A 12,926-nucleotide genomic window follows, 5' to 3' on the forward strand; every position below is an offset into this window, starting at 1 on the left:
TATTATATGAAATAAATATAACTATCTCTACTTTATAGGTGAGAGCAGAGAGATTAAGTAATGTGACTATAATCATACAGTTAGTAAGTAGCATAATTGGTGTTCAACCCTGAGTCCCTCTAATGCCCGTCATCTTCTTGCTTGCTGGCTTTCTTCTTTTCTTTACTTATTTTTAACGTCCTTCATACAGCCAGAAGAAAAATACAAATATCGCAAAAGAGTATACTCTGTGAAAAAGATAGCTTCTTCCTACCTCTGACCCTAGTCTCCCAGTTCCCATTCTCAAAGAAAAGCACTGCTATTAGTTTCCTGTGTATCATTCTAAATATATCATATATATATACAAGTATATGTGTGTATCCTTTTTCACACAAATGATAGTATTTTAAATACAGTTATTCAACGTTTTTCGTATTACAAGATGTCTCCAAAGTTTCTATTATTTTTGTGGGTACATAAAAAGTGTATATATGTATGGGGTACATGAGATACTTTGATATAGGTGATATGGTTTCAATGTGTCCCCACTCAAATCTCATCTTACACTGTAATAATCCTCACATGTCAAGGGTGGGGCCAGGTGGAGATAATTGAATCATGGGGTGGTTTCCCCCATAGTGTTCTCATGGTAGTGAATAAGTGTCACGGGATCTGACGGTTTTATAAAAGGGAATTCCCCTGCACAAGCTCTCTTGCCTGCAACCATGTAAGACATGACTTTGCTCCTCATTCACCTTCTGCCATGATTATGAGGCATCCCCAGCCATATGGAACTGTGAGCCAATTAAACCTCTTTCCTTTATAAGTTACCCAGGCTTGGGTACGTCTTCATTAGCAATGTGAGAACAGACTAATAGGCATGCAAAAAGTAATAATCATATCATGGAAAGTGGGGTATTCATCCCCTTAAGTATTTATTCTTTGTGTTACAATCCAACTATACTATTTTATTTTTTTGAGACAGAATCTCACTCTGTTGCCCTAGCTGGAGTGCAGTGGCACAATCAAGGCTCACTGAAGCCTCAATCTCCCAGGCTCAAGTGATCCTCGCATCCCAGCCTCCTGAGTAGCTGGGACTACAGGCATGCATCACCACACCCGGCTAAGTTTGTGTGTGTGTGTGTGTGTGTTTTCTTTGTTTGTTTGTTTGTTTTGTAAAGATGGGAGTCTCACTATATTTCTCAGGCTGATCTCGAACTCCTGGGCTCAAGTGATCCTCCCACTTTGGCCTCCCAAAGTGTTGGGATTACAAGTGTGAGGCACTGAACCTGTCCTCCAAAGTTTTTAAACAATATACTACATCCTCATATACCAAAAAAAGGTAAAAACTTAGAAATCTGATAGTAATTTGAGGCAGTCTGTTTATTAGTTTAAACAATAAAACATTAATGTGGTCAAAATAAATCAAATATTTTATTCCTCAGGGTTTTTTCAATGAAATCTCTTAAATTATCTGTTCTACTCCTTGTAATGGTCAAGGGACATCAAGTATTAGGTTCACTAAGCAAATGGATAAAATATGTGATGTAACTTAAGTAATAATATCAAAGTTATATTCAAAGTATGGACACCTATGCAGTCTCAAACAAAGGATAAATGGCAGAGGTGTAGTCTGATGCTATTGAACTGATTTTAACCACTATGCAGGGGAAATGAGGAATATAAAAAGAAAAAATATAAACATTTCCACAGATTCTGAAATACTTCTTTTTAAACATTCTGAACCTATTGCTAATCATCATATGAAAAAAAATTACCTTGACTGCCTCTTAGATAGGTTTGCTTCCATCTATTATTGATGCAAAATAAAATTTGAACAGAAGTTTTCTGCGGAGGTAGCAGAAAATTTTATTACTATAAAACAAGAAAATATAAATTTTACAAAAGATGAAAGAAAGACTTTGCAATATGAAAGATTAATTCAATACTTCAAGAATCACTCTCCTGGAATAGGCATTTATGTTCAAAATATGAGAAAATTATCAAACTGCATCTTTCAGGATAAATTTGGCCAATAAACGTCATACAAAATAAAACTATCAATTAATAAAATCTCTCTTTCCTTCAGTAGTAAGAAAAAAATGGCCCAAATGTTTGGTTATAAATTTTTCATCACACCTGAGTAACTTACACATCAAAGTGACACCATAAATAATATACATGAGAATAATCCACATTTGTCTTAGTTTGGATTTCCCCTAGCAGCACACTCTGCAACCAAGATTCCTCTGCAAGTTGTTGATTTGGGAGGAGATCTCAGGAGACACTGGTAAAGTGGTAAGTCAGTGAAGTGTGTTTTATCAAAGCAGTTACCACTGTGGGAGACTCGGAGTTGGTGTAGAACATGCCCAACCTAGGGGCAAGAGAGCTGGGGTATTTATCCATTGGCTCTCATTGTTTGAGGGCTACTCCCTAGAAGTGTTGATTCATGGACCCTTCCCACCTGCTGGGAACACAGGCAGGGTGCTAAGACCGGAAGAAAGCCCTAAGGCAGTAGCAAAACCACTGCACTACAGGGGTAGGACCTGAGGACATATGGACAGTCTCTGATATGAGATATTTCAGAGGAGGGGTCAGCAAACATTTTCTATAAAGGACAAGAGAGTAAATATGTTAGGCTTTGCAGGCCATTACAATCTCTGTCACAGCTATGCAACTGTGGAGTTACAGCACGAAAGCAGCCACAGACGATACATAAATGAGTACGGCTGTGTCTCAACAACACTTTATCTACAGATACAAATTTGAATTTCATAGAATTTTCATGTGTTATGAAATGTTATTCTTCTTTTGACTTTTTTCAACCATTTAAAAATGCAAACACTATTCTTAGTTTGCAGCCACGCAAAAACAGACTGTATTTAGCCTTCAGGCCACAGTTTGCCAATCCCTGTTTTAGACTATGAAGATATTTACCAAGCACTTATAAAATCTCAAGGGAGATGACATTCAATTTGCAAGAATATCACATGAGAACATTTAATAACCAATTGAACACAAAATAGCCCTAGCGTTTCAAAAAGTAATTTATTTTCATGTTGGTTCACTGCTGTATGCTGGAGTTACTAATGAATTATTAAATGAAATGAACATGTATATGAAAATCCAACTGGTACAAATTATCTCAGACTGATTTAAAAGCTGATAGAGTTCATCTCATTAACTTGTTCTTTTAAGGTAGAGTAATCTTATATCTGATGACTACTAAAACAAAAATGAGGCCGGGCATGGTGGCTCACGCCTGTAATCTCAACACTTTGGGAGGCAGGCAGATCACTTGAGGTCAGGAGTTCAAGACAAGCCTGGCCAACATGGTGAAACACCATCTCTACTAAAAATACAAAAAATTAGCTGGGCATGGTGGTAGGAGCCTGTGATCTACTACTCAGGAGGCTGAGGCACAAGAATTGCTTGAATCCCCGAGACGGAGGTTGCAATGAGCCAAGATCATGCTACTGCACTCCAGCCTAGGTGATAGAGCGAGATTCAGTCTCAAAAAAAAAAAAAAAACTGAATGACTACATCACAAAGTTTTTCAAGTGCACTGTGTTAATTTGCATACTTAAATTAACTATGAAGTTTAAGTAATGCAATCTTAAAAGGCAACTGCAGACTACACTGGGCACACTGCCTATACGGTAGCCCTGCTCTGCAATGAACAGTAAAAAAAAGGCAACTACAGAATGTCATTTTATAAAAGGATATCACTAAACTGGTTGGAAGCTGGGGCTTCTTTGTCTTGGGCTGTTTGCATAACAAACACATTTGTTTCCTTATTCTATTTATTTATTTATTTTTGAGATGGGGATCTTGCTATGTTGCCCAGGCTGGTCCCAAACTCCTGGCTTCAAGCAATCCTCCTGTCTCAGCCTCCCAGATTACTAGGAGCTATTGCACCCAGACTACTTTTCTTTAAATTGTAAATTTACTTGGGTCAGGCGGGGTGGACCATGCCAGTAATCCCAACACTTTGAGGAGCCAAGGCGGGAAGATTACTTGAAGGCAGGTATTCGAGACCAGCCTGGGGAACATAGTGAGTCCCCATCTCTACAAAAAACAAACAAAACAAAAAATTAGCTGGGTATGAAGCCACATACCTGTAGTCCTAGCTACTCAGGAGGCTGAGGCAGGAGGATTGCTTGCACTCAGGAGTTTGAGGCTACAGTGAGCTATGATCATGCCACTGCACTCCAGCCTAGAAAACAGAGTGGGACCCTGTCTCTAAAAAAATAAAAATAATTTTAAAAAAGGTATAGATTGTGATTGGAATTTACTCGGAATTGGCTTCCAGGGTGAAAGGAAGAAATGCTGTAGATTACAGAAGAACTCAAAGCTTCCCTTTATGCCCGCACTATAGCAGGTAAAAGGGTCAGAGTACCAAAGAATCTAAGCTCAGTATTGTAGGGGACCAACCTAACCTCTCTGATCATCATTCATTTATAGAATAGTCATTGAACACCAACTATGCAAAAAGCCCCTTGCTAGATGCTGGAGATAGACACAAAAACCTTCCTGTTTGTAAAATGGATATAATTATGTGCCTTAGAGCAAGCATTCTGAATACACAGATAGGCTTCAAGACAGTCTGCTGAAAAATATTTGTTGATTAAACCAATATTTCTCAAATATTTCCTATGTACCAAGCCCAGTGCCAAGCCACACACCTACCACAAAAAACAAACAAACACTAGATAAATTTGATGAATTCATAGGACCTACAGTATATAAAGGATACAGACATTTAATGAGTAAACAAAGAAGTAAAACAATTATAGATGTTTCTAAGTACTAAGAAGAAAATGAGTACAATGCTATGATAAAGACAGTAACAAAGGTCTTAGAAATTTTTTATTTTTCTTTTGAGTTATAGTTTGCCAGGAACAAATTTTTCTGAGGAGGTTTCATTTCAGCTGAGACCTGAGAGGAAAGATAGAGAAAGCATTAAAAAAGATGATAGCAAGTGCAAAATCCTTTTGTGAGAAAGAACTTGATCTGCTTTCAAAACTGCCAGCATGACCAACAGACACAAGGCAGAATGGAAATGGGGTCAGAGACGGAAGCGGGTGCAAGTCATGTAAAGCCCTGAGAACATGAAGATACAATTAGAGAGTTAAAAAAATAAGAGTTGGAGCTGACTCCCAATTTTTTTATTATAAAGGATTGATGGTTACGTGTAATTTGCAGAGAAAATGGAGACTGAGGAAAAAACAAGTTTGGATCTATAATCTAAAATTTGACTGGTATTAGCTTGAGGTATGTACAAAAGCCCAAGTGGGAATGTCAAAAAGGCATGTAGGTATATGAATCTGGAGTTCAGAGAAGAGGTTTTGACTGAAGAAATACTTTGGGAGAGTACTTAGCCTATAGGAATACTTTAGGGGAATATTTAGCCTATAGGATTGCAGGGTCTGACATTACCGGAGAAGAGTGCTACAGTGTTCAATGAATATTTGCTGAATGAATAAATGAAACCTCATTTAAAATGTAAGTCATAAGTCAGAGAGACAAAAGTTTAAATCTTGACTGTGCCACTTGTGAGCTGTATGACCTCCGGTAAATCACTTAAGAACAGTCAGCTCAATTTTCTCATCTGTGAAAAGGGAAACAATAATAACCAACTCCTTGGTTGGTTTTGGGATTAATGAAATTACAGTTATAAAGTGCTTAACAGTGAATGACACACAACAGCCTCCAGTAGATACTAACTTTCCTCCCTCTGACTTCCACAATACCCAGTGCTGTAGGTGAAACTTCCTACTGCACCTTTACCAAGCAGCCCCTTTCCCCTTCTGCCTTTCTCCCTCCTTTCCTTTGCTTCCTTCCCTGTTGCTGTCTTGTGTGCTCTCTCTTTCTCTCTTTGTGTGTGTGTGTGTATGTATGTATGTGTCTTTTTGTTGAAACCCATTGAGTGCCTGCTACCTATATGTATAATGCTTCTTTTGGACACTGAAGATACAGCAATGAACAAAAGTGTAGTAGCACAGAACACAAGCAATCTTACGGTTTACATTACCCTAAAAATAGAATTAAACCAAAGACCCACTTAATCTAATTAACAATGATAAAAGTGAGTCACTACAAAAGAAAAAAAAATGACTTAAAAGCAGCCATAAAGAATGAAATTTTGTCCTTTGCAGCAACATAAATGGAGCTGGAGGCCATTCTCCTAAGTGAATTATCTCAGAAAACAGAAAACCAAACACTACATATTCTGACTTATAAGTGAGAGCTAAACAATGGGTACACATGGACAAAAAGATGGAAATAATAGATACTGGGGACTCCAAAAGGAAGGAGGGTGGGAGGGGAGCAAGGATTGAAAAGTTACCTATCAGGTACAATGTTCGCTCTTTGGATAATGGATACACTAGAAGCCCAATCCCCACCACTACAAAATATGCCGATATAACAAACATACACATGTACCCCCGAATGTAAAATAAAACAATTTATTTTTTAAAATCGTCAGTAAAAAGAAGAGAAGCAAAGAAGTTTCCACTAGTTTCTAGAGAGGTAACTAAAAAATTCCACCAATATGAACTCTTCCCTCCCTTGGCATTTTGTTTACCCCATGCTGTGCCCCACCCAGTTGCTTTCTGGATTGTGAAAGGAAGCTCTAAGGAAAGAACGAGGCAGTATACAACTTAATGCAGAGCAACAATCACAGAAGCACTTTAATCAGGAGACACAGGAAACTTTTATCTTGAAAAGCTGAAAAAAAAAAAAGACTAAAAGAGGTGTTAATCCAGTTTTTCTGTCGTAGCTTAATATGAGCAATTGCAATCATTCTGCTAAAATAAACAGCTTTCTCACGAAACTTGAGCATTTATGTCCTTAACCTCTTAGACACTGGTCCAGCAGTAAAGCTGGGACAACACTTCCCATTGGAAAGATGGTTGCGGAAATTCATTGAGACCATCCACTGAAAGAGTCCAACCCAGACCTGGGTACAAAGCAGGCCATTTTTTTTTATTGTTATTATACTGTAAGTTCTAGGGTACATGTGCACAACGTTCAGGTTTGTTACATATGTATACATGTGCCATACTGGTGTGCTGCACCCATTAACTCGTCATTTACATTAGGTGTATCTCCTAATGCTATCCCTCCCCCCTCCCCACACCCCACGAGAAGCCCCGGTGTGTGATGTTCCCCTCCCTGTGTTCAAGTGTTCTCATTGTTCAATTCCCACTTATGAGTGAGAGCATGCAGTGTTTGGTTTTCTGTCCTTGTGATAGTTTGCTCAGAATGATGGTTTCCAGCTTCATCCATGTCCCTACAAAGGACATGAACTCATCCTTTTTTATGGCTGCATAGTATTCCATGGTGTATATGTACCACATTTTCCTAATCCAGTCTATTATTGATAGCCATTTGGGTTGGTTCCAAGTCTTTGCTATTGCAAAGCAGACAATTAACAATGTCACTACCAGCTCCTTCCCCCTCTCCCTCTTGCATTTTTAAAATAAATTCTGATATTCATACACTCACATACCCCTAGCTCAATCTTTTATAGAATTGTGAAAAAATAAATTTAGATTTTATTGAACTAGTCTGATTTCTTTTGGCGAAAGAATCTTCTCTTGTATTAAGAAAAAGATAGCAGATTTATGTGTATAATGCTTTCATAAATAAATCAAATACAAGTATAAAAGAACCCATTCAAGACTGAAATTCTGTCATATAACAATAGGTAACATAACAGAAATCTGTCTTTGATTTTTGTTCTCAAGTTCTTGAAATCAACATTTTAAATAATTTTATCTATTAATAGTGTTTATTGGAAAGTGCAGAATAATTCATTTAAGCCTTAAAAGAGAATCTGAAAAGTTGATATTTGGCCACCAGATGGCGCCAAACCTCCAACTATTTTTGTGCCAGGCATTCAAAGCGCTCAAAAGTTAATTTAGAGCTAAAGGTTAGGCACTTGTTTATTGACTTTTATGCTTATATGTACAGTCATCTTGAAGAATCATACAAAATAATTTCCCACAGATCATGACTCCTTTATGTGACTCTACCAGATTCTTGCTTTGCTGTTCTCATTCTAATATATCCAGTTGAAAAAGTACTTTTCACCACCAGACCCTCACCACATAAGTTTAGTGAAGAACTTATTCATTAAACATTAAACCATGAATGACAAAAAAGTGTTAAATATAATTTCTCCCAGCTCTCAAATTTTAGTTATTTTAAATCCAAAACAACTCTGTAAAAACGGATTCAAACCAGCTTTCTAGGATCATTAAAGTTTGGGATAGAAAGTAAAACTGTTTCAGAGGTATTAATGAGACATGGAAATTTCATTCTTAAGTACTCTGCATAGTTGTTTCTTTCCAAAGAAGTTACCTTTCATATGTGTCTTCTTTTCAACCTGCCAATTTCAGTACTGTGTATTTTTAAATCTGTTCTACATGTTTCTGGATGATACTATAAGATTTTGAGTTGTCATCTCATTGAAATGATTTAGTTTTCAACATTCTATTTTTTATTTTTAAATGTAGGATATAGAATATACTGAAAGTATAGATATCTGACATTTTAAATTAATAAGTTAGAAATAATCAAAAAAGAATATTCAAAATTTTCATTAAGAATTGAAACATATCGATATTGATAGGTTATGCAGTTATAATCTATAACTTCCAAAACCTCAGAAAATTAAAAAACAAAGGTTTATTTCTTGCTCACACTCCAACTTCACTGAAGGTCATTTTGGGCTCCTCCACATCAAATTCACTCTAGGGACCCAACTAAGGTGTCAGTCACCAACTGGAATATTCCTAGTTTCTAAAGCACAGAAGAAAAGAGCTAGAAAATTTACACTTGCCCAAAAAGCTTCCATCTGGAAGTGACACATCACTTTCACTCACATCTCTTTGGACAAACTAGTCACATGGGTACACCAAACACCAGTGGACCTGGAAAGTAGAAAGCTGGAAATAGATGATGAAGATTCGCTATAATTCATAAATATTAAATCATTATACCCATATATAACAATGTTTTGGGGATACTATGGTACAAAACATTTTATAAGAGTTTCTATGTCCTTACCAAATCTTCTTTGTATTTTCAATCTATGTAGGGTAAAAGATTAAAGAAAATGAAAAAAGTTCTTTTTTTTTACAGATATTTAAACTGGAGAGAAAAGACATATATGAAAAACAAAAATTCTGGCGACAACCAATGCCAGAAATTTTGACAAATATTCTCATAAGTGCTAAAGCAGATGAGTGAGGAAGCACAAGGTGTTAGTTAAAGACTAACTGAAAGCAAGGAGATTTTATCTGGGTGTCACCAGAAGTGCAGCATTTGTATTTAAGTAACTGGAGGACATTAGAAAAAAACAGAGAGATAGGAATAAATGAGGCTGTTAAGGAAGAATTTTACAAAATCTTCACTAAATTTCCCAGACCAGCAAACATTTTCAGAGAGAGAGAGAGAGAGAGAGTCAACTCACTTTTCCCAAGGAAGATTTTTTTAAAATTCTTCCATCGACTATCAACTCAATTTTATGAAGAATATTTTATCACAAAAAGCTAAAATAATATTGAAATTTTAATTATGAATAACTTTAGCTTTATACAACCCTAACTTTATCATGTTACTGTGGACCAGTAAAAACTTTGTCACAAGCCAGCTTCTGTGAATAGCTGACCTGAAATGGAAAGTCCAAATTGAGATTAATAATTTCATCCAGTTGGCAATGAATAACTACTGTACATCTTTAAGTAGAGAGCTGCCTAGAATTGGGGGATGGAGCTGGAAGAAAGAATCTAGAAGCAGTGAGAACATTCAAAATGACCCTGATGTAACCCTGAAAGTTATGGGGACCTAGATTAGGGTGCAGACAGAGAAAAAGGAGAGGGGCATTTTAGAAGGAAAACCAAAAAGAAATCTTGAAAATAAACCTATTTTCACACTGGAGGAAAGGTTTGTTTTGGTTTGGTTTGGTTTGGTTTTAATGGTTTGTATAACAAACAGAGTTCTTAAATGTCCAACACATCAAAATGTTCCATAGATCTTGAAAAAATGCTATATAAACAAAGCTATAATCCAGCAATGAGAAAGAAAAGTATTTCAACATCTTCCGCAGGTTGGGAGCTAATACTTAAACCTTCATCTGGTAGACTTGACCCCTGGGGAAGGCAGCAAACTGATCTTGTTTATGTAACTCTAATCTCACTTTGGTTTTTACTTTTATCGTGACCCATTCAACCACGCAACTATATGAAAACAATGCTTAGGAACAGCCATGCACTAAAGTATGAGATGATTAGTTATTTCTACCTGTGCAACTCTGAAGAAGGAAAGCATTACTTAGCTTAGGCTACAAGTACTTATCAAGAATTATTGAAACTGGCCAGGCATAGTGGCTCATGCCTGTAATCCCAGCACTTTGGGAGGCCGAGGTGGGCAGATTACCTGAGGTCAGGAGTTCAGGACCAGCCTGGCCAACATGGTGAAACCCCCGTTGCTACTTAAAATATGAAAACTAGTCAGGTGTGGTGGTGGGAACATGTAATCCCAGCTACTCGGGAGGCTGTGGCACGAGAATTGCTTGAACCCAGGAGGCAGGGGTTGCAGTGAGCCGAGATCTTGCCACTGCACTCCAGCCTGGGTGACAGAGTGAGACTCCATCTCAAAAAAAAAAAAAGAAGAAGAAGAAGAAGAATTTATTAAACTAAGATCTGCAAGTAGTTTTAACCTAAGTAAATCACAGTACTTTTCTTTGTAGTAAAATAATACTTTATTTTTCTGGGGAAAAAAACCTTTTTTGCATTAATTAACTTTTAAAACATATTTCTTTATACAGGGCATTCTTCTCCACTGCAAATAAATCAACAGATGGCATCATTTTTTTAAGATGAATAAAAATCCAACATCCAATCAAATTCATTATAATGTTATGCATCATTTTGGAAAATGCCTACTGTCATATGTTTTTAAACAATAACAATAGTAAATTTCCCCCTCTGTTTTAAATGTAAAATATTTCAAGCTCACCAAAACATTCAGGGAATAATAGAAATATCCAGGCCAGAAGCAGTGGCTCACGCCTGTAATCCCAGCACTTTGGGAGGCTGAGGCGGACAGATCACCTGAGGTCAGGAGTTCAAGACCAGCCCGGCTAACATGGCAAAACCCTGTCTCTACTAAAAATACAAAAATTATCTGGGCATACACAGTGGCAGGCGCCTGTAATCCCAGCTACTCGGGAGGCTGGGGCAGGAGAATCACTTGAACCCAGGAGGTGGAGGTTGCAGTGAGCCGAGATCGCGCCATTGCACTCTAGCCTGAGTGGCAAGAGCAAAACTCCAGAGAAGGGAAGGGTAGGGAAGGGGAGGGGAGGGGAGGGGAGGGGAGGGGAGGGGAGGGGAGGGGAGGGGAGGGGAGGAAGAAAGAGAAAGAAAGAAAATCTAAGTGCCTCCCATAAGCTGTAAACCTAAAACAGAAAATAAAATAATCTGGGCACCTCCACATACACACTAATTAGATTTTTTTCCCATCCCAGAGATAAATACTACCTCAATTTGATGTGTGTGTCATTATTATCACACATGCTGTTGTGACTTTGCTACATGCGTAAGCATCCATAAGCAATATACAATACTGTCTGGCACATTTTAAAACTTTATATACAGCCTTTCCCATGTTCGTTTTTTCACTCAACATAACATTGAGATTTAGCCACAGGTTGATACATATAACTATGGTTCATTCATATTTTCCATCACGTAAAATTTACTTAATCACTCCCCATTTAACAATTAGATATTTTTCCATAGTTGTATTATGAACAACACTGCCATCACTGTCTTGTCCCAATCTTCTCATATGCACATGCAAGACTTTCTCTAAATTCCACATCATCACCCTGTACAGCCTCTCACCAGCAGTATAACTTCTTTCTTCTCCTCCACACCAACACGTCCTTTTATGAAATTTTCTGATTTCATGCAGTCTGATGTGTGTGAAATGATGTCGCATAAAGATTTTAATTTCCTTTTTCCTGATTACCAGGGAGGTTAAGCATCTTTGCCTCTTCATCTCTTTACCTGTTTCTCTATTGAGTTGATGATTAAGTTTTTTTGTTTGTTTGTTTTTGGAGACAGGGTTTCACTCTGTTGTGCAGGCTGGAGTGCAGTGGCGTAATCATAGCTCACTGCAGCCTTGATTTCCCGGGCTCAAGCGGTCCTCCCACCTAAGTCTTTCGAGTAGCTGGGACCACAGGCACAAGCCACTGCCCAGCTAATTTTTTACTTTCTTATAGAGGTAAAGTCTCACTGTGTTGCCCAGACTGGTCTCAAACTCCTAGGCTCAAGCGATCCTCCAGTCGGCCTCCCAAAGTGCTGGGATTACAAGCATAAGCCACCACGCCGGGCCTTTTATTTCTAATTTTGTAGGTATCTCTATATATTTGCAATACCATTTCTTTGAAAGCCAATAATAAGTGCTATAAATCTCTCTCTCAATCTACGGCACATATATTTACTTCTTAATGCTTGTCCTTAATGCACATGAAGTAATATTAAAGGAATACCCATGTGTATACTCACTATGCAGATTACTTTCTTTTGCTTTATGATGTTTTTTATGTCTTGTGTCTTTTTTTTTTTTTCCTAAATCACTATTCTGAGGGCATAAAGAATTTTCTTCTAGAATTTTTAAAGCTGTTCTTTCACACTAAAGTCTTTTATACACCTAAAATGTATTTTTTTTAGTATGATGTTAGGTAAGAATCTAATTTTATTTGTTTCTATGTGGGTGAAGAATTGCCCTGGCATCATTTATTGAATAATGCTCGTTGTTTCCTTGAATTTTATAGCATCTCTGTCATTTATCACATTTCTGATACGTAAGCATCTGTTTCGGAGCTCTCTATTCTTTTCCAACCAGCAGGGAACTTAAAAGGAGCAAAT

General features: G+C 37.3%; 1 long non-coding RNA gene across 1 annotated transcript in view; it reads right to left on the reverse strand.

Moving 5' to 3' along the window:
• The window catches only part of LOC126957665 (uncharacterized), a 92,113-nt gene that overhangs the window by 45,107 nt on the left and 34,080 nt on the right, over positions 1–12,926 (reverse strand). Inside the window, exon 2 of the long non-coding RNA XR_007726857.1 lies at positions 8,874–8,936. This is a non-coding gene — a long non-coding RNA (uncharacterized LOC126957665). The remainder of the gene's footprint in view (positions 1–8,873; positions 8,937–12,926) is intronic.

Source organism: Macaca thibetana, chromosome 6, assembly GCF_024542745.1.
Source record: "Macaca thibetana thibetana isolate TM-01 chromosome 6, ASM2454274v1, whole genome shotgun sequence".
In the NCBI taxonomy this organism is placed as follows: Eukaryota; Metazoa; Chordata; class Mammalia; order Primates; family Cercopithecidae; genus Macaca; species Macaca thibetana.